This window comes from Puma concolor, chromosome B1 (genome assembly GCF_028749965.1).
Source record: "Puma concolor isolate L17-30 chromosome B1, mPumCon1.1.hap2, whole genome shotgun sequence".
NCBI classification, from domain to species: domain Eukaryota; kingdom Metazoa; phylum Chordata; class Mammalia; order Carnivora; family Felidae; genus Puma; species Puma concolor.
In genome coordinates this window covers 98,160,410-98,181,616 of record NC_141670.1, presented here as the reverse complement: position 1 = coordinate 98,181,616, position 21,207 = coordinate 98,160,410, and the positions used below count along the sequence as shown (strand labels likewise).

Genomic DNA, 21,207 nt, shown 5'->3' with positions numbered 1-21,207 from the left:
GCCCAGAATTCATGATCCCCAAAGACCACTAGGGAGCCGAGTCCGATGCAAAAGCAAAGAGCCTTTATTCGAGCTAGCTCGAGCTCAATCCCCTACCTGCACCGAAGCAGCGGTGAGATACCAGGGAAAGAGGGCGAGTTTCAAAAGGACAAAGGTTTTATTGGGGCCTGGGGGCAGTTGGTGAGGTAATGGCTATGGCCTCAGCCGATTGGCTGGGGAAGGGTCCTGGGGAAGGGTCGAGTCCTGTTAGGCAGGTGAGGGGGGGTTACTCAAGGGGAGGAGGTGTGGTCAAGGTGAAGGACACAGAACAAGATGGAGTTGGCTGGCGTAGGCCCGCCCTTTCACTTGGGATCAAGACCCCACCAGGCTCTGTGTTGAGCATGGAGCCCACTTGGGATTCTCTCTTTCTCCCTCAACCCCTCCCTCTCTCTCAAAAGAAAAAAAAAAGTAACCAAGAGAAGAAAGACCTTTACTCTGAAAACTATAAGACATTGATGACATAAGTTGAAGAAGACACAAAGAAATGGAAAAACATTCCATTCTCATGGATTGGAAGAACAAATCTTGTTAAAATGTCTATACTACCCAAAGCAATCTATACATTTAATGCAATCCCTATCAAAATATCAACTGTATTTTTCACAGAGCTAGAACAAACAATCCTAAAATTTCTATGGAACCACAAAAGACCCAGAATAGCCAAAGCAACCTTGAAAAAGAAAAGCAAAGCTGGAGGCATCACAATTCTGGACTTCAGGTTATACTACAAAGCTGTAATACTAAAAACAGCATGGTACTGGCACAAAAACAGACACGGGAAATAGAGGGAAACAGATACAGGGAAATGTAAATCAAAATGATAGTTGTTTAAGTAACTTTGAGATATTACTTCACAGCTACTAGGACACCTAAAATCAAAAAGATATGTTAACAGGTGTTGATGAAGTTATTATGATGCCACTACCATTTGCAGGTCAGCTTACTGTTAAAGCTCTGTACTTGATTAAAATTATAAAATAAATATGAATCAGGCATTTTTCAGGATATATATTTTGAAATTTATTGTGTCAAACCTATAACAAACTCACTAGAGAAAAATTGTATCTACAGAAAGATTAGCTAAAGAAAATGCCATGCATCCATTATTCTTGCTTATGCCAAGACTTTACCTAAAACCAAAGGAATCAGAAGTTTGAGGTATGGCTCAAGCATCTGTGTTTTTCAGAAGCATGCAAAATGATTCTACTTTTGTAGTCAGGGTTTAGAAATACTCTATTCTAAAATTTACTCTTGAATTAAACAAAGCCACCATAAAACTAAGTATCCAAATGCATTACATTATACTCTACCATAGAATATCTTTTCCTGAATAGTGATTTGAACTAATGTCAGTCTACATTGATGGATTTTATTTAAACCCTTATGAAGTCTCACTGTATTTATAATATGATGCTAAAGACATTTGTTTTTACAATATTTCATAATGTCCTCTCTATGAAGTCTCATGGGAGATGTTTCACTCTGATCTCACTATCAAAAAATAAATAAACTCTCCTAAACTATTTTTATATCATGAATACTATGAATCGTGTAAAGGATCCTATTCTCTACTTTCGGTGGTTATCATACAGCTTGAAACAAAAATTTGGGAGCACAGGGAGAGAGTTAAGATGGCATAGTAGTATGGGAACCCTGACCTTGTCTCACCCTGAAACACAGCTAGACCAGGATCAAACCACGTTGAACACCTAGGAAATTGATCTGAAGATTAATGCAACAGTTTGCATAATTTGAACCAGAGAACTTGGCAGGTACATGGTGTGGAGAGGTAAATTGGGGGAGAGAAAAGCCACAGACCCACAGAGGGTAGGGAGCCATTTTCGTAGAGAGACGACAGAGAGAGAAAGCAAAAGGGGGAGCGTGTGGTGCATTTGGATTGTGCTAGAAAGGCACCCCTCCCCCAAAAGCAGCTGGAGAGAAAGAAAGAAATAGCGAAAACACTCACAGGGGACTGGACAAGAAATCTGTTCCCCAAAACGATTGACGGGGAGAAAGGAGAGTGTTTCAATACTACCAGGATTCTACAATCAGTGGAGCACAAAGTCTGAAGTTTTGGAGCTCAGTGCCTGGTGGTGTTCCAGTGAGGAAGTAGGGCAAATACCCAAAAGCAGACACCGCAGTCTGATGGGTCTGTGTGCCACATGGGGAGAAGGGGTTCCCCTGACTGGAGTGCATTTGGTAGAGGCCATACAGCCTCCCCACTGGCAAAAGTCCCAGCAGACCCCAGAGAGCTGCCATGTTTACTGATACTGAACAAAGATACCAGAGTGCAGCAAAACCGGGCAGAAGCTATGTATTGTGATTTACCATAAACTCTTGAGCCTCTGCTGCTCTGCAATCAAATGTTTTCTGGGACAAGCTGGCACCCGACCATTGCTTGGCAAGACCCTCCCCCAGAGAGTCACATGGGCCCAAACCACAAGGGTCTCTGAAGTGTGGGGTTTTGAAACACAGCCCCATCTGAGATAAAACTCTGGAGGGAGGTGCCACCTTACAGACTGTTTGGACACATATAGAGTAAAGGCAGGGAATGGATGGAAGCCTGAGACAGAGGAGGGGTGGTGCTCAATCGCGTGTCTGTGAGGGCCATGCCAGAGACTAGAGAGCAGAGTAAGGCCATTTTCACCTCCAATGTTACACAAACAAGAATGGACCCCCGTGACCTAAGCAGCGCCACCAAGTGGAGAATAGAGCTGTTACACCAAACCCCAGCCACCTACACCTTCCAGGCACATCCCCTAGATGACCAACACAAATCCCATCTACCTATTTAGTCTACCTACCATAGTGTGCTGCTATCCAGAGGAAACTGGATCTAACTTCATTCAGGCTTCATTCTGTGTGCTTGTTTATTCTCATTTTCTTTCCTTCTGTTTTTGCTTCTGTTGTTTTCCTTTTTCTTTCTTTTCTTTTGCTTTCTTGGATACAGGAAGAGCAAAGTTTTTTATTCTATTCAACTTTTAGTTTATTCTATTTTTTTTTTTAATTTTAATTTTTAATTTAAGTTTTTTCTCTTCTCTTTATTCTCTATCAAGCTTCTCTCAACAAGCAGACAAAAACACACCTAGAATCTAGCTTCCTTTATTTTATTTCTGTTGTTTTGTTTTAACTTTTTTTTATTTTTTATTTTTTTTTCTTCCTCCAAAATGACAAGATAGAGGAATTCACCCCAAAGAAAGAACAGGAAGAAATGATGGCCAGGGATTTAGTTAATACAGATATAAGTAAGATGTCTGAACTAGAATTTAAGACAATGATTATAAGGATACTAGATGGGCTTTCAAAAAGCATAGAAGATACAGGAGAATCCCTTTCTGCAGAGATAAAAGAACTAAAATCTAGTTAGGCTGAAATTAAAAATGCTATAACCAAGAGGCAATCTCAAATGTAAGCCATTACGGTAAGGATGGACGAAGCAGCAGCAAATCAGTGATACAAAAGATAAAATTATGGAAAATAATGAATCAGAAAAAAAAGAGGAAACAATGGCAAAAGATCACGATGAAAGATTTAGAGAACTCAGCAACAAATAATCCAGTGAAGAAATGAGCATAATACATGAACAGACAGTCATCCAAAGAAGTCATCCATTTGGCTAACAGACATATAAAGATATTCAACATCACTCATCATCAGGGAAATACAAATCAAGCCACAATGAAATACCTATCTCCTCACACCTGTCCAAATGGCTAAAATTAACAACTCAGGATACAACAGGCGTTGTATCAGCAAAGATGCAGAGAAAGGGGAACACTTTAGCAATGTTGGTGGGAATGCAAACTGGTACAGCCACTCTGGAAAGCAGTGTGGAGGTTCCTCAAAAAATTAAAAATAGAACTTCCCTACAACCCAGCAATTGCACTACTATGCATTTATCAAAGGATACAAAAATGCTGATTCAAAGGGACACATACACCCCAATGTTTACAGCAGCACTATTGACAAAAGCCAAAGTACGGAAAGAGCCCAAATGTCCATCAACTGAAGAATGGATAAAGAAAATGTGGAGGGTGTGTGTGTGTGTGCGTGTGTGTGTGTGTGTGTGTGTGTGTGTGTGTGTGTGTGAAATGGAATATTACTCAGTGAAGAAAAAGAACAAAATCTTGCCATTTGCAACAACATGAATGGAACTAGATTATATTCTGCTAAGCAAAGTAAGTCAGAGAAAGACAAATATATGATTTCACTCATGTGGAATATAAGAAACAAAACAGATGAACACAGGAGAACGGAAGGAAAAATAAGATAAAAACAGGGAGAAGGCAAACCATGAGACTCAAATTCAGAAAACAAACTGAAGGTTACCGGAAGGGAGCTGGGTGGGGGTATAGGCTAAATGGATGATGGGCATTGAGGAGGGTACTTGTTGGGATGAGCACTGGGTGTTACATGTAAGAAAAATCATGTAAGATGAATCACTAAATTCTTCTCCTGAAACCATTACTACACTACATGTTACTTGGATTTAAATTTAAATAAATAAATAGGTTTTTTTAATAATAATAATATATCAATATTGTTTCATCAGCTGTTACAAATATACACACTAATGCAAGCTGCTAATGATAGCAGAAATTGGGTAGGGATGGGGAAGGTGAGGGCATATATAGGAACTCCCTGTACCTTCTGCTCAGTTTTTCTGTAAACCAAAAATTTCTCTAAATAAATAAAGCTTAGTAATTTAAAAAACAAAACAAAACAAAATTAGGGGCACCTGGGTGACTCAGTTATTTGAGTGTCTGACTCTTGATTTTGGCTCAGGTCTTGATCTCACAGTCATGGGATCTAGCCCTGCATCAGGCTCCAAACTGAGCTCAGAGACTGCTTAAAATTTCTCTCTCATTCTCCCTCTGCCCTTCCTCTGCTCTCTTGCATGCACATGCCCTCTCTTTCTCTAAAAAAAATAAATAAATAAAAATAAAGGTTGGATAAGCTTTTGGTAGAACCAGGACTTTTTAGTAAGTGGCAGAGCATTTTGATGCCATATAGAGCATTTTGATGGCATACAGCAGCATATATTTGGCCACTGACTTGGGTTTCTTTGTTTTTATCAGTTATACAGTTGGCTTTTAACTATTGTGACTGTTCTGACACAAGCAGGTCACTTGAGGCCTCAGGTGCTGCCACATGGATTCCCATTGCAGCCCATGGTGCCCTGTCTATACTAAATGGCTGTTCATCAAGCAATTATTATATGGATGAGTGACTTTAGTCAAAGAGGCCATAGACCAATGGTGGGGACTCACACAACAGGGTGTTTGTTGCAGCTTGATCTTGAACTGCATAGGTATGGCATGAGTATGTTAGAGTGAGATAAGAACTTATTATAAATTTCCATCTCCCATTTTGGTGGATATTTGCTGCTTTTAACTGCAAGAATTCCAATTCAAAACACTGGTGAGTTCTAACTTTACATTATTAGAAACTTGGTATAAAAATAAGTATCTGGACCAGATATCCAACCAACACCAACGTGGGCTTGACCAGTAGACCCTCCCTAAAAGACAGACCTCAGGGCTCTGAACAATCCCACAGAACACAACTATAGCACAAGACTGAAAATGCCCCCTTTTAGGCACCTTAGAAGCTCCGTCACTAGATAGAACTTACACAAGATTCACCACATGATGTCAGGGAGATGGGACCCCAAGGGGATACAAAAATAAAAAGATTTTGATAGTACATTAATAGGTTTTCACTGAGGTGAAGGAAAAATACCTCAGGTGAGACTTGGTAATTTTAATTAGGGCTACTAACATCACAAGGTTTAAACTTAGCAAGAAACAAAAAAAGTCTCTACAGCCACTTTCTGAGGGTGAGAAAGTATGCATAGGTATTTCTTTCCTCTGGATAGAGTTAATCCATGTTACAAAAATTAATCCCTTGGTAAGGGGTTTCTTTCCATCAAGTTTAAACTCATTGGTCATGTGTCCTGGATATATGGCTCCACTGGCATCCAGATCAAAGTGATGAAAAAAAGATTTTCTCTTTCTTCCTTTCACTCTTTCATTTTTCAGTTACTATGCCAGATATCTTCATTAATGGGGTCCTGTGCCCTCTGGATTCTGGCTAGTTCAGTCATTTGGGAGCAACAGAAGGAGACTGGAAGAAGGGAAGAGAGTGGCACTGGAATATATACTCCCCAGGTTCTCTCAATGCCATGGTCAGAAGGTCCTCTCCCACAACTCTCTCCCTTTCAGGGTTCCAAGTAATCTCTCATTTCCCCTATCAGGTCTAAGGGTGGTAACAGTATTCCACTTACCAGTCCCAGGGGTGTACACTATTTCCTGTGTCTTCTCACTACCCACCACCTTATTAAACTTCACTCGAATTATCTTAAGTAGAAGTGTGCCACCTATTTCCTACAGGGCCCCTGGCTAATAAAGATACCACTGAGTTTCTGGCATGGACCTTCAGAAACACTAAGTACAAGGTTTTAAGGAACATAACTTTGCCTGGGATAGCTGTTTTCAGGACTTAAGATCCACCTGAGCGAGGAATCAGTGGTGTGATAATGTTAGAAAGTCTGCTGGCCCTTTAGAATCTTTTTTAAAAATAAGATTTATGAGAGATTTGCTTAAGAATCAATAAAACCTCTGAGGCCTTGAAGAAACTTCATCAATTCCAGTGAAAAATAGTATAGGCTATAACCATGGAAACAAAAACAACTCTACTCAAGACATCAAGAACCTCTAGCTAAGAACTTGAGGTCAATATAAAACTTCAATGTCTGTGAATGTTAATTCACAAGTCTGAAAGAATTTGATATTTGACCTTAATTCCCCCAGACTCTCAACTTGAAAAGAGGTGAATCTTTGAACATCTATTTTTTTCCCCAAGAAATTTATAATGTGATAATATTTGTTCTTCAAACTTAGGGCATTTTTTTACATTTTGTCTTAAGGAATATTTTAATATAGTTTCATTTTATTTTATAATTTATTTTCATTTTATAATTTCTAAGCTATGTTGGACAATATGGGGATCATAGTTTTGTTTTTGTTTTGTTTTTTTATGGGAACTAGAGTATCAAGTTTCTACCTTGTGTACAAAGGTGTTTTGGAGTCCACTTAAATAATGTGCAGTTTTGACCCATTCACAGCTTGCGAGGAGCAAAACCTATATTGCCACCAATAGCTCAAAGAGGATCCAAAAGAAGCAATGAGTTACACCGAAGGAGTCAACTCAGGAAAGCGTAACAGGAATGCTCTTGACACAGTGCTAATCACTTCCTCACCCCACAGAGCAGACATAACCTAATAGGTTCAGTTCAGGGTGTTTCTAGGGAACTTTTGGGGGGGAAATCTTCATTATAAGGGACTGGTCAGTGCATTGCAGGATATTTAGCATCCTTGACCCATCCCTCCACCCCCAAACACCATCAGTATTCCCATAATCATTGTTACAACAAAAACTTCCCTAGGGAAGATAATGCTGGTTTAGAACCACTGGGTTAAAAGAACAAGAATCTCAAAAAGTTAATTTCTTTCTGGCTCCTGATGTTTCCTTCCAATGTGAAGGGAGTCCCATTAAAGTAACATTCTTGGGCTCTTGCCAAAACTTTACTCCCTCCTCCCCAAGAGAGGCACACAGACTTACTGATTGCAAATTTAAGAAAAATGTAATGGCATGTTCAACTTGTTTCCCTTTCCCTTTCTCTTTGAAACAATCTGACTACAGCAAGCAAACATTCAGTGCTACTCCCCAGGCTGAAGGTTGTATAGTGCAGCTCTGACCCTTCAGGGCACTGCCTGCCTAGTCCTGTGCTGTTTGAGACTATGTGGAGAAGGCTGCCTAGCCCTGAAGTCTGTTTTGAGGAAGCTCATTGTTCCTACAGCTAAACCACAACCACCAAAAATCAGCCTTATAAAAAATGAAGGTGATGTTTTCAATTCTCATCCTTCCTATATCATTTCTCAGTTCATTCAAAGCATTAAAAGAAATGAGGGACATTTTTTTACATGCCCTCCTCAAACCCAAATAGCTACCATACTTCTGTCCATCTACTTACTTAAATTTTCTACTAATTTAGATTTCTTTACCCATCACACAGATCCTTCTTCAACAAAACTTTTCACCATCTAAATAAAGCCCACATTTTTGAAAAATCTAGTCTTCTCACCCTCTCCCAGTCATATGCAGTCTATGCTAGCTAAGAAAATATAGACACTTAGAGTTTGATATTAAAAGCTTAGAGAAGGACAATAACAAGAGCCATCTAGGAAAATCTTAATTCACAACCATTTTATTCTAAATATCTATTTGTTTTTTCCTGTCCCTAAAATTCCTGAATAAGGTTGACCTTCTAAAGAATCTTCAATAAAATCATTCTATCACTAAGATTGATCTTAGAAACCATACAGATTAAAAACTCACTGTTAAAAGTTTATTATCTCTCATTCTTTTATTAAAAGATCTTTCACTGTCAAAAATATTTTCTACAAAGATATCCCAGTTCAAGTCTTATGAACTACTCAATTGTTCAACTATTTGGGGTTTTGAAGGAAAATAACAGACAGCATTTTTTCAGCTACTCTTTCCTCTTAATCGCTAACCATGTATATACTTTAAGAGAAATTTAATCCAGCTTATTCTGGTTGTTTCCATTTAAATCATTAAAATGTTATTTTTTAAAAGTCATTTGTTGTCCAAAAAGACTTTTTAGTTTCTTTGCTTAAAAATCCAAATTGGCCATAAGAACATGAGCTCTGATGCCAAAAGATCAGGTTTGGAACAAAAGTGTGAGCCCCAAGTTGGAAATCAGTTTTAAAGGCAGGCTATGACATAAAGGGACCATGTGAATGCCTCCCCCAACTCAGTGAGATTTCTGTGGAAGCATTCATTACAGCTGAGGTTACCAAAAGGTCTTCAAAATAAATCCTATGATCTGTAATCAGTCAGAGCTTCTGAAAATTCTAATTTATGGCCTTAATTGTCTCACATTTGTGCTAATCTCATGTGACTTCTCCTTTACATTATTCAAGGAGGAAATGCTTTTGACTAACATTTAACTCAAAAAATAATGAAATGCATTAACTCCATTATTTTAAAGTTTAGTTCTTTTCATCTGCCTTAAGAATTAAGGAAATCCCTTCAATTAGAGGAGAAAGTAACATCATTATCGGAGTTCATTTTCCCTCTTGCTATCCACTAAAAAAAGTCTTTATGCTCCCCAAAAGTACCATTACAAGTAGTGGTAGATTTCTGTACACTTCTGTCACTGTATCATAAACACAGAGAAAGCAAATACTTCCAAATATACAACAAGGTACCAAACTGCCATGTAACCATAAGGGAGTTAAAAAAAAAAAAAAAAAAAAAAAAAAAAAACTGGAAAAAGTTGTCTGCTTTGCTTATTGGTTAGAAGAAAAAAGTTAAAAAAAAACTGGAAAAAGTTGTCTGCTTTGCTTATTGGTTAGAAGAAAAATTAAAGTTTAACTTCCTTTCTGCACAAGTTTCTTAGTCTTCTTAATAAGAAGAATGGGCTTTAACTACTTACATATCTATTACTGATTGCATGTGTTAGAAAGATACATCATTCACACTTGCCTACCTTCTTCAAAACAATCTATCTGAAAATGTATTTCTATGAACTATAAAGATTAAAGAAATAAAAGCAACAGTTTTCAAAGATATTAAGGATATTTTCATGTTCATGTCTTAACACACAGGCAAACTAGAAGAGATGGCTCAAAGAAATAATACACGGAGAAGGAAGTTCACAAGTTGAGACTAAAGATACAGCTTATCTAAGGGACATACTACCAGTTTCCAAAATGCTGGGTTTTGGTGAAATAAATAAAAGACATTCAAGAATAAATCTAATCTTCCACCTTGATTAGTTCCAACTTCACAATTTAAATTACGATGTCGGGGCACCTGGGTGGCTCAGTCAGTTAAGTGGTCGACCAACTACAGCTCATGATCTCGCGGCTCCTGAGTTCAAGCCTCACATAGAGCTCGCTGCTGTTAGCGCGGATCCTGCTTCGGATCATCTCTCTCTCTCTCTCTCTCTCCCTCCCTCCCCCCCCCACCCCGCTCACACTCTCTCTCTCTCAAAAATAAACATTGAAAAAATTTTTAAATAAAAAAAATAATAAAATAAAACAAAAATGATGTCAAAATGTCCTTGAGTATGCTTAAATGACTTTTATGCACACCTATCTATTTCCTGAGGTACCAAAAATCATCAAACAATTCTGTAGCACTTTGTAGTACCTTATAAGTCCGCTAAATCTATGAATTAAACTGCCAACCTATAAACCATTACCTATCAAATGATAATTTATATACCTATTATTCACTGGAGGTAAATTTATAATGATATCTTAATGAATTATGATCAGTGGTGGCACCAAATATGAAAGATGAATAAATTTGCCCAATTAAAAACTTCAGAGTAGCTTTACTTTGAAATTTTCATAATTCACTATTTGATAGTTTTAAAGCAGTACAAAGTTAACCTTATTTACTGCTATAATTTATTTTTTTTTTTAATTTTTTTTTTCAACGTTTATTTATTTTTGGGACAGAGAGAGACAGAGTATGAACGGGGGAGGGGCAGAGAGAGAGGGAGACACAGAATCGGAAACAGGCTCCAGGCTCCGAGCCATCAGCCCAGAGCCCGACGCGGGGCTCGAACTCACGGAGCGCGAGATCGTGACCTGGCTGAAGTCGGACGCTTAACCGACTGCGCCACCCAGGCGCCCCTACTGCTATAATTTAAATTGATCTTTTGTTGCTTCCCTTTAATTCTCCAAGACTCTAGAATACTAAATATAAATGACACAAGTTATGGGAAGACAATTATTGATGAATAATAATAAAAAGTAATAATTTTCATGGTTTCTCAAGTATTCATTAAGTATGCAGAGGTCAATACTGACATTTGTAGAAAGGTAATACATTGTTCAATAAAGAAACAGTAAGTTTTTTCTTCTTTTACATGAGCCCCTTTTAAAGACAGGCAGACTACATTAATGAGCTTGATTTGTAAATATGCTATAAAACAAATAATTTGACACCACTAAACAAGTGTATTTGTATATTCTAAAAAAGTAAGCCATGTAAAAAAGACTTAAACTACTTTAGACATCACTCATGCAATGGATAATAAATTTTTAAGGTTTATATTTTAATATGATGACCTATAATTTGAAAGGTATCATTTTAATCTAAGAAGTTCTGGAATGTTTTAAACATTGGAATTTTAGAGAGGGTGAAAATATTTGTACATTCATAACACATCCTCACAGACTGAGTAAAAGGAAACAAAACCACTGGTAAAAGTCAGATACATCATAGGAAATATCATGTCTCAGCTATTCAATTTACTATAAAGCATGAATAGTATTACTTACTTAACTCACTTAATGTTTTCCTGAAAGTAAATTCTATTATTTTTAGGAGTCTTCTGTTCCTCTTAAACTTCATCCCTTTGCCTCATGAAAGGACCCAGAAATAATGATTATTTTCCCACTTGCATTTTTGTTCTTTTCTTACCAACACTTGTTTTCTCACAACCAAAATGCACAGAAATCTTACATTGTACTTACAGGGTATTCAATAAATCCCACTCAACATTTGGCAGAGCTCACCCCAACCTATCTTTAATAAGGCAGTAATCCCTTACCTCAGAGGTGCTGTATCATTCTGACAATCATGGCACTGGTGTAATTTCCTTTGCCAACATGACAAAACAGAGAACATTCTATAATGCCTCATGAGCACCAGCCCAGAGAGACCATGAGCTCAGCTCTCTCATGGCAAAACACCATTGTAAGAAAATAAAAGGCTCCATGTAGTAATTTTTACGTTTTACAGATTCTCTAAATTTTAATACTAACAATCTCATTTGGAAGAAAATAAAAATTAATCCAAAAGAATAATTAATTACCTTTTCCTATTAGGCTCCTCATTTCACAACAGGCAACTCAAGAAAATCTCCTCAATAGGTTCTCCAAATCAGGATAAAAGTGACATCCACTGACAGGTCCAAGCAAAATTCGTATTTCCAAGAAGCCAAGTAAGAGAATTATAAAGAGAAGTCACTTTTTTTGCTGGATGCAACTACGACACGAAAGGCTGGTTAAAGCAACACTAAACTTGGCTCAATCATGCAATGGTCTCAGTTTGGGATAGAATTGAATTTATAACGTATGACAGAAGCAAAGTTGTAATGTACAATTATATAATTTACTTGAACAGTTGCTTTCCATATGGGAAGTAACAGATTGCCCAGTTGCATTTTGGCTAAGACTAAACCTACCATTATTCAGGGTAAAACAATTTTGTTGAAATCTGGAAATCCTGCAGATAGCATCTCTAAATCTCTCTGACGATTCTTGACAATGTTTCTTTTCATAGGAATAGTATACAGCTGTATCCTCCTTCCTAAATGCTCCTGACCCACATTTAGCACACAGTATTTTCTGGAAAACATAACCAAAACTATGCCCAACAGATTTTACAGATGAGATAACTACTAAAGCCATTCATCCAAATTTCTATGGTGAAGCCAAAAATAAATAAATACATTAAGAGATGAATAAAGGATAGAAAACAACAAATCTTTCTGTGCACTTTCTTTTCTAAACATTTAGTATTATAAAGAAAACATACTTTGAAAGAAAAAGGTCTTTTCCTCTCTCATTTTATATCTCCGTTGAATACCAGAGTAGAACTCCGACATAATAATATTCCCCCCGGTTAACTTATACTCCAAGAAAAGTATTTTATGGGCTGTGGAACATTCTTATTCATGACCTTAACATTTTTAAACAGGTTGATGGATAAGCAATGCATTTTCTATAGTGGTGCATAAATGATCTGGATCCCAGAATATATCTTCAAAGTTTGAAGACTTCCATTGTCCAGTGAAAATATGTCATTATCACCCTTTGAAAGGGTCTTGAAATTGCAACTATCTATGGCCAAATACTATTTTCTGAAATCTGTCCCCCTGTGCATGGATTTATGAGTCCCACGATTGGACAAAGGGAAATTATCCAAGGCAAAGTTGTCCAAATAGGCAATTATCCAACACACTGGAGCCAAGACAATCCCCTGGAGGTCATTGTACAGGTTCAACTGCAGCTGTGTGGGAAGTATGAACACCAATCAGCTCTCTGAAGAGTTTGGGTGTCTCCAGGAAGAACAAACTGGGAAGACTGTTTTTGTGTCCTAGGCTATTGGTTTATATTTTTTAAAAAAGCAGAGAGGAGGCTTAAAGCATTTGCTTACCCACAGTATTTCTACCTCTAGATACTTACGTTACACCATAGTATTCCTAGCTCTAAATAATTATATTACATTATGTTATATAATGTTACAATTATACCACTAAACTTTTTTACAACTCTGGAGTATTCAAACAGCAAACCAAATAGTAGAAATCTAAGACTGGAAAACACAATGCAACTATATCAGACACTTTCATGCAGTGCCTGCAAATAATAATAGTCTTTCATGTGCAAAGTAGCTGCACATATTCAATCTCATTTGATCCTCTGGATAACCCAAGAGGTTCACAGGGAAGTTCTTATTATCCTTTTACAGATGAGGAATTTAGAGCTCAGAAAGTTTGGGATATATTCAAAGGCACCTACCTAGTAAGTAAAAAGTAAGGATTCAAAACAGATGTTATTTGATACCAGAGCTGTCTCCACACATGACTATTGGGCAAGCTCTGTATTTGAGAAAATAGAGCTGCTGTCCTATCATCTCTACCACCACTACTTCTACACTACTGATAAGTAAGCAATATACTCTACTAATAGTAGTCTTATTTTTTGATGAAAGCATTCCTGGGTCTTTTTAACATTTTAAGTCAATACTACTTAATATGAATTACCTATTTTTATCAGATCTCTTTTTTATTACTCAGATTAAGACACAGAATTAGCTATGTCTGCAAAATAAAGCAAAGAAACTGGGAAATGAAAAACAGAAAAGCCAAGGATGCTAAACATTGAAAATATTCCCTAAGGTTGACCCATTTTAAAACTATACAATGATGGGGGGAGGGGGTGTGGCTCAGTCAGTTAAGCATCCAACTCTTGATTTCAGCTCAGGTCACAATCTCACAGTTCATGAGATCAGGACCCACATCAGGCTCTGTACTGACAGCACAGAGCCTGCTTGGGATTCTCTTTCTCCCTCTGCTGCCCCTCCCCTACTCACTCTCTCTCTCTCTAAATATAAATAAACATTTAAAAAAATAAAATTGTACAATGGGAAGTACCTAACTACATTCCACTTTCCAGATGTCTTTGAAATCCAAGCATGATTTAAAAGAAATTTTTTACAGAATAAAGAGAAATCAGTTATTTATGCTTATGTTGCCATACATTTTAAGTCCATCGCTTGACCAAAGTAAATGCATTATGTTCAATTAACACCTGTTTATTGAATTCCACTTGGTATCAGATACTGGGATAAATCCTGGGATTAAAAGTACAAATAAGACAATATCCCTGCATTTAAGAAACTTGCAGTGAAGCAAGGTAGACAACACCTGCCACTACATCCTTTGTAGAAACTCAATTTGTTGAATGACAAAAAACTAAATCTGACACTGCCAATTATCTCTCCTTGAAACTATCTCTTCCATTTGCTTACATGACACCAAGTTGGGTGCTTTCCCATAAGCTGTCAGGTTTCCCTCAGATACCTTTGTGGGTTCCTTGTTATTCTGCTCACCTCATAAATGCCAATGTTCCTAAATAATCGGTCTAGTTGCTCTCTTCTCTTCCCACTATACATCCCCTCCCTGGGCTCTCTCATACTCATAGACTGATGACCTCTAATCAATGTCTCTAGCTCATTTCCCACTCTTGAAACCAGTCCTATATATTCAGCTGCTCACCAGATAGCCCCACATAAACGTTTCAGCTATCTCACTCCCAAAATGGCTCTGCTTTCTGGGTTCCACTCCCCAATGATTGGCAACATCAGTCAATCTGGACCTCAAATCCATACGTTAGTGTGGTTTTTGTTTGTTTGTTTGTTTGTTTGTTTTTTGGTCCCAATCTTTCATTCATTCCATACATTTAATCAGTTAAAAGTTGCCCACTCATTTACTTACTCACTCTGTCATGTGTTAAGTGTCTACTTATTACCATGTCATGTGCCAGACCCTAGGGTGCCATGCTGACCTAGTCACAACTCCTACAGAGCTCACAGTCTAATCCATGATACAGAAAACACACACACACACACACACACACACACACACTGTTATAAATGTCATGACATCATAGATGCAGGGGGCCCTAGGACCCTGGGAACAGACCTTCTAAAGAAAATGATATCTAAGATGAAATCTAGAAAATGAGTGAGAGTTAAACAAATTAAAATAGGAAGAAAAGAACACTGCCAAATTGTGAAAGAGAATATGACAATGAGAAATGAGTGAAAAGAGGGGCGCCTGGGTGGCGCAGTCGGTTAAGCGTCCGACTTCAGCCAGGTCACGATCTCGCGGTCCGTGAGTTCGAGCCCCGCGTCGGGCTCTGGGCTGATGGCTCAGAGCCTGGAGCCTGTTTCCGATTCTGTGTCTCCCTCTCTCTCTGCCCCTCCCCCGTTCATGCTCTGTCTCTCTCTGTCCCAAAAATAAATAAACGTTGAAAAAAAAAAATTTAAAAAAAAAAAGAAATGAGTGAAAAGAACTTAAAAAAAAATTTTTTTAACATCTATTTATTTTCAAGAGGCAGAGAGTGAGTGGGGGGAGGGGTGGAGAGAGAGGGAGACACAGAATCAAAGCAGACATCAGTCTCTGAGCTGTCAGTGCACAGCCCGACACAGGGCTTGAACCCACCAACCGTGAGATCATGACCCGAGCTGAAGTCGGACGCCTAACTGACTGAGCCACCCAGGCGCCTCTGAATGGAGAGAACTTTATTTTTTTTTTTTTTTCAACGTTTATTTATTTTTGGGACAGAGAGAGACAGAGCATGAACGGGGGAGGGGCAGAGAGAGAGGGAGACACAGAATCGGAAACAGGCTCCAGGCTCTGAGCCATCAGCCCAGAGCCCGACGCGGGGCTCGAACTCACGGAGCGCGAGATCGTGACCTGGCTGAAGTCGGACGCTTAACCGACTGCGCCACCCAGGCGCCCCTGAATGGAGAGAACTTTAATTCGTCTAGTGCTTAGAATAAAAAAGGTTAAATGGTTAGTGACGAGTATAAAGAAGTAAAACCTTAAAAGCCATCCTAAAAGTTTAGGCCAGAAGAGCAACTAGAAGTTCCTCAGGGATTTTAACCAGGTGAATAATAATAAGTGCATTTGAATAGATTTTAAAAAAGGAAAGATTAAGGCATGAAGATGAAATAGAAAGCTCTCGCATTTATCCAGATGACAGCTAAATGTCAACTTCAACTAGGAAAATAGCAACAGGAATAGAGAAAAGTTGCCAGATCAGAGAAATATTTAGAAGGTGGAACAAACAGGATCCAATTATGTTTAGATATGAAAAATAAGGGGAAAAGAGAAGTCAAAGGTGTTTTTCAAGTTTCTCCTTTGAATAACTAGATGATACCATTTAATGAGATTGGAAATAACAAAGGATAAGCAAGCTTGTGGGAAGAGATGATGTGTTGTTTTGAAATACCTGTATGATAGCCAAGTGAAAACATCTGATAGGCAATTGGATCTATTGGTTTGGAGTTAAAAACTGATTGTTGAGAAGGAATCAACCACTTGGGAATCATCAGCATCTGGTCTGTATTTTAAGTCATGGGAACAGATGATCTAGTAAAAGAACCACAGAATGAAACGAGAAGGCTGTCGGAGCCACTCCTCAAGGAATCCTGCAAATACGAATAGGAAAGAACACCCAGAAAAGCAAGGGAAACTTCTGCATAAAATATCATGGAGTCAAAGGAAGAAAGTGTGTCAGGATAAAAAGTGTCAAATACAAGAAAGAGGCCAAATAACATAAGGATTGAGGCATGCCTCTTGGCTTTCACAAGGTTACTAGTGACTTGGAGAGGCGTTTCAGTCAAGCTAAGGAACCAGCAGAGTGAAGGAATACAACTAGTTGGGAAGTAATAGGTTAGAGTGGAAACAAAAAGCGTAGGCAAGTCTTTCCAAAGGTATGACTGAAAGGTAGTGGAAAGACAGCAAAGGGATCCAGAAAGGGATGAGAGATATATAAGTATATTTAAAATTTGGGAGCAACTTATGCCATATTTAAATTCTAATACAACATATCAGGAGAAAGGAAATAATTTATAGAGCAAGGTTCCTGAGAAGATGGCAGCATATGAGATCCAGAGCTCATGTGCAGAGATTATACTTAAACAAAAGAAAGGATCCTTTCTGAATTATAACAGGAGGGAATGAGTAAAAGAAGGGTACAGTATAGTTTTCTTTGTGGCAGAATATATGTTTATCTGTTAAGAAAGGAATGGTTGGGGGAGGGGATAAATAGCTGGAGTCAAAGGAGAGTGGACAATTTTTTAAAGAATGTCTGGGTAGAACTAAAGAAATAACATAAAAAGATTGCCAAGATATGTAAAATGTAAGGAAGTTTAAGGAACTGCTTAAGGGTGGTTAAAATGATGAACCATAGAAATTAAACTAGATAAGACAGAAAGATAGGAAGTGACCAATAAAGAATGCTGATGAGTCAAGGACTAAAGATCCCTATATGCAGAAAGAAAGACAGAAAGATAGAAAAGAAAAAAAAGAAAAGACTAGTGAAATAGGACTAATGCAAGAATAGGAAGGATGGCTGATTACTTCTAAGGAAGAAGTATTAGGTTATGACAAAGTCCAGGGTGTAGCCATAGAAAAGGGTGAAGAAACAGAATGGAAGTGAAGTTGTCCGGAGCCAAGTTACTGAGAGGGTGACATGTTTAACTACAGACATGAACATTATAGTCCCTTAAAATGATGTCACAACTGAAAGGACACAATGAGCCAGAAATGTGAGTCTAAAGGAATGCTATATCCTCAAGCAAGAATTATCCAATGTTTTAATTTGTTCTAAACTGATACATACTGTATTAGATACCAAGTATGACACAGTTCATAATTCCAAGTAAAACAATTCTTCCTCTCAAAATCTATTTAAGTAGCTGCCGGAAGGGGGTGGGGGTGGAGAGATGGGCAAGATGGGCAAAAGGGATTAAGAGGTGTGAACTTCCAGCTGTGGAATGAATGAGTCATGGGGATGAAAGGTACAGCAAGGGAATATAGTCAATAATACTGTAACAACTTTGGTGACAGACAGTAACATCCTAGTGAGCATTTCATAATGTACAAGATTAAGATATAAATTACAAAGAGATAAAGAGGCCAGTGTGCTAAGATTCAGGCCCTTCAATCTTTCTACTCCACTACTCTTGGCATATTGGCTTGTTGCAAAATGGATTCTACAACTTTTGCTCTAGTCCCTCATGCAGGTCAGGAAGAAGAAAGACAGGAGCATCAATACCTCCATCTGTCCTTTCAATTAAGAAAACAAAAAGCTCTCCCTGAAAACCCTGCAACTGACTTCCCTTGGACCTCAAAACCCCAAAGAGGATCACATGGCTACAATTAGCTAGGAGGGAATCTGAGAGTAGGGGGCAGGAATACCATGATTAGCTTAGACCTGTGGTTCTCCCTCACCCCCAAGGGAATGTGTTAATATGTGTGAAGACATTTTGATCATCACAATGGTGGAGAGAAGCCAATGGCATGACTAGCATCTCATGCCTGGAGGACAAAGACGCCAGAAACACTGAAATGCAGAAAACAATCTCCTACAATGGAGATTTGTACTGTTCAGAACACCAAAACACCTCCATCAAGAAACAATGGCTTGTGTTTCTTGTGTTTCCAGTTTGTGACCAGCCACTGGAGTAGGCATGTAGTTACCACACTACAAACAAAACCTATGTTCTGCTAGCAAAGAACCTAAGGGGAGGAGGTAGTAAGGAGAATGAAATGAATATTGGGAGAGAAGTTTGTACCATGAGATGTAGTAAACAAGAAGTCAGAGAAGGGTTTTTAATTGACAAGTAATATTATCAGATCTTAGATTGGAGACATATGAACGAATGTAAGAGAAATCACTTAAAGTAGCCTAGTCCAAGTTGATGATGGACTGAACTACATTTGGAGCAGTGAGAACAGAGAATAGGGAGATTTACATCAGTGATGTTAACAAAGGAAAATCAGGGGTGCCTGGGTGGCTCAGTTGGTTAAGCGTCCAACTTCTGCTTAGGTGATGATCTCACAGTTTGTGAGTTCCAGCCCTGCATATGGCTCTGTGCTGACAGCTCAGGGCCTGGAGCCTGCTTCAGATTCTGTGTCTCCCTCTCCCTCTCTCTCTCTCTCTCTGCCCCTCCTCTGCTTGCACTCTGTCTCTCTCTCAAAAATGAATAAATGTTTAAAAAATTAAAAAAATAATAAAGGAAAATCAGCTTGTAGTCTTTATTAGTATATATGACCTTAGTTCAGACCTGCCTCTCCCACCCACTAGCTATGTGACTTTATATAATTTACAGAATTCTCAACTCAAATTTCTTGACTTTAAAATAAATATAATAGTTCCTAACTCACAAAATTGTTATGAGAATTCAATGAGTTAATGAAGTACGTTAAATGCCTATTTTAGTGTTAGACCAGTTCTTTTTATAATTATCCCTTGTAACTTATGATATTTATATCAAATCACAAGACTTTTGTGGACATTATCATACCCTACACAAAACAGCATGTGCCAAGATTATAAGGAAAGAAAAAATAACATAATCTTTATGAGGAAGCTTCTCTTTTCCACTCCTTTTATTGGAATTTTCAGGAAAATATTTCTTAGTGAAGAAGCTCTATGGGGATATGCCAGATACTTAAATATAATTAACACGTGATGGGTGAGAAGGAAGGACAATATTTCTCCTATGATAAAAAAATTATAAGGGGAGAATGTGATTAAAAAAGTAAACATATATTTGGTCTTTGCCCACAGTTCCTTAAACAGAGCTCCTAAAACCTCTGTAATTTCCTGCATGGTAGGGATAAGATCATCTTCTGTTCTAATATTTGTTCTTTATCCCTGGTTCCTGACACAAAGCTCCTATGTCCCTTGGAATTTCCTGGGTAATAGGAGCATCTTTTCTTCAATTGAGGCCACTCTTGGTGGGCTGCTAGATAGTTTCAGGATGGGTGCCGGTCACCAGAAAGACCAGGGCAAGGTTAGAGGACTGGAATTTTCAGCCCCATTCCTTAAACTCTAGGGAGTGGAGAAGAGGTATCACCAAGAGCCCCACTTATATCTTGCCCTATGCATTTTTATAATAAATCAGTAAGTAAAGTGTTTTTTGAGTTTTTGAGTTGTAGGAACCCCAAATATATAGCAGAGTTGTCATAATTATAGGTGGCAACCTGGGACTTGTGACTGTCATTTGAAGTGGGGCAGTCTTATGAAACTGAGCCCTTGATATGTGGGGTCTGCACCTAACTATGGTAGTGTCACTACTGAATTGACTTGTAGTACAAACAGTTGGTGTCAGAGAATCAGATAAATGGTTGTTGAGTGGAGGAAAAAGTTACTCATAATTGTTGTCAAGCAAAAAAGGTTTAAAAAGACTGATTGGGGCACCGGGGTGGCTCAGTCAATTATGCATCCGACTTCAGCTCAGGTCATGATCTCATGGTTTGGGGGCTCAAGCCCGTCAGGCTTTGAGCTGTTAGCACAGACGGGAGCTGCATGCAGTACTGTGTCTCCCTCTCTCTCTCTCTGCCCCTCCCCCCACTCACACTCTGCCTCTCCCTCTTTCTCTCTCAAAAATAAACAAACATTTAAAAAATTTTAATGTTATATTCCACAAATATGACTCCTTTCACTTAATTTGTTTTTCAATCTTAACAGTATAAATAAAGAGAAAATGCTGTATATTGACTAGCCCTTGGTCAATCAGACTTTCATTATGCTGATGGGGTAACTATCTTCCACAAAGTGAGAGAGTGACCCAGCAAGAGCAAGCACCTAAAAAATAATAATAGTAATTTGCATCACTTTTCCTCAGGCAAAACTTATACAAGACTGAATAAGCCTCATTATTATTTCCTTTTCTTCCCAATTTGCATTAAACTTACGTTCAATGTAGGCTCTGCTTATCAGCAAGGTTAATATGGAAAAATTGCACTAGCTGAAG

At 38.2% G+C, this 21,207-nt stretch overlaps 1 long non-coding RNA gene across 1 annotated transcript in view; it reads right to left on the bottom strand.

The window, feature by feature from the left end:
• LOC147581771 (uncharacterized) overlaps window positions 1-21,207 on the bottom strand; it is a 575,779-nt gene that overhangs the window by 550,937 nt on the left and 3,635 nt on the right. The window contains exon 2 of the long non-coding RNA XR_015249754.1: window positions 11,960-12,048. This is a non-coding gene — a long non-coding RNA (uncharacterized LOC147581771). The remainder of the gene's footprint in view (window positions 1-11,959; window positions 12,049-21,207) is intronic.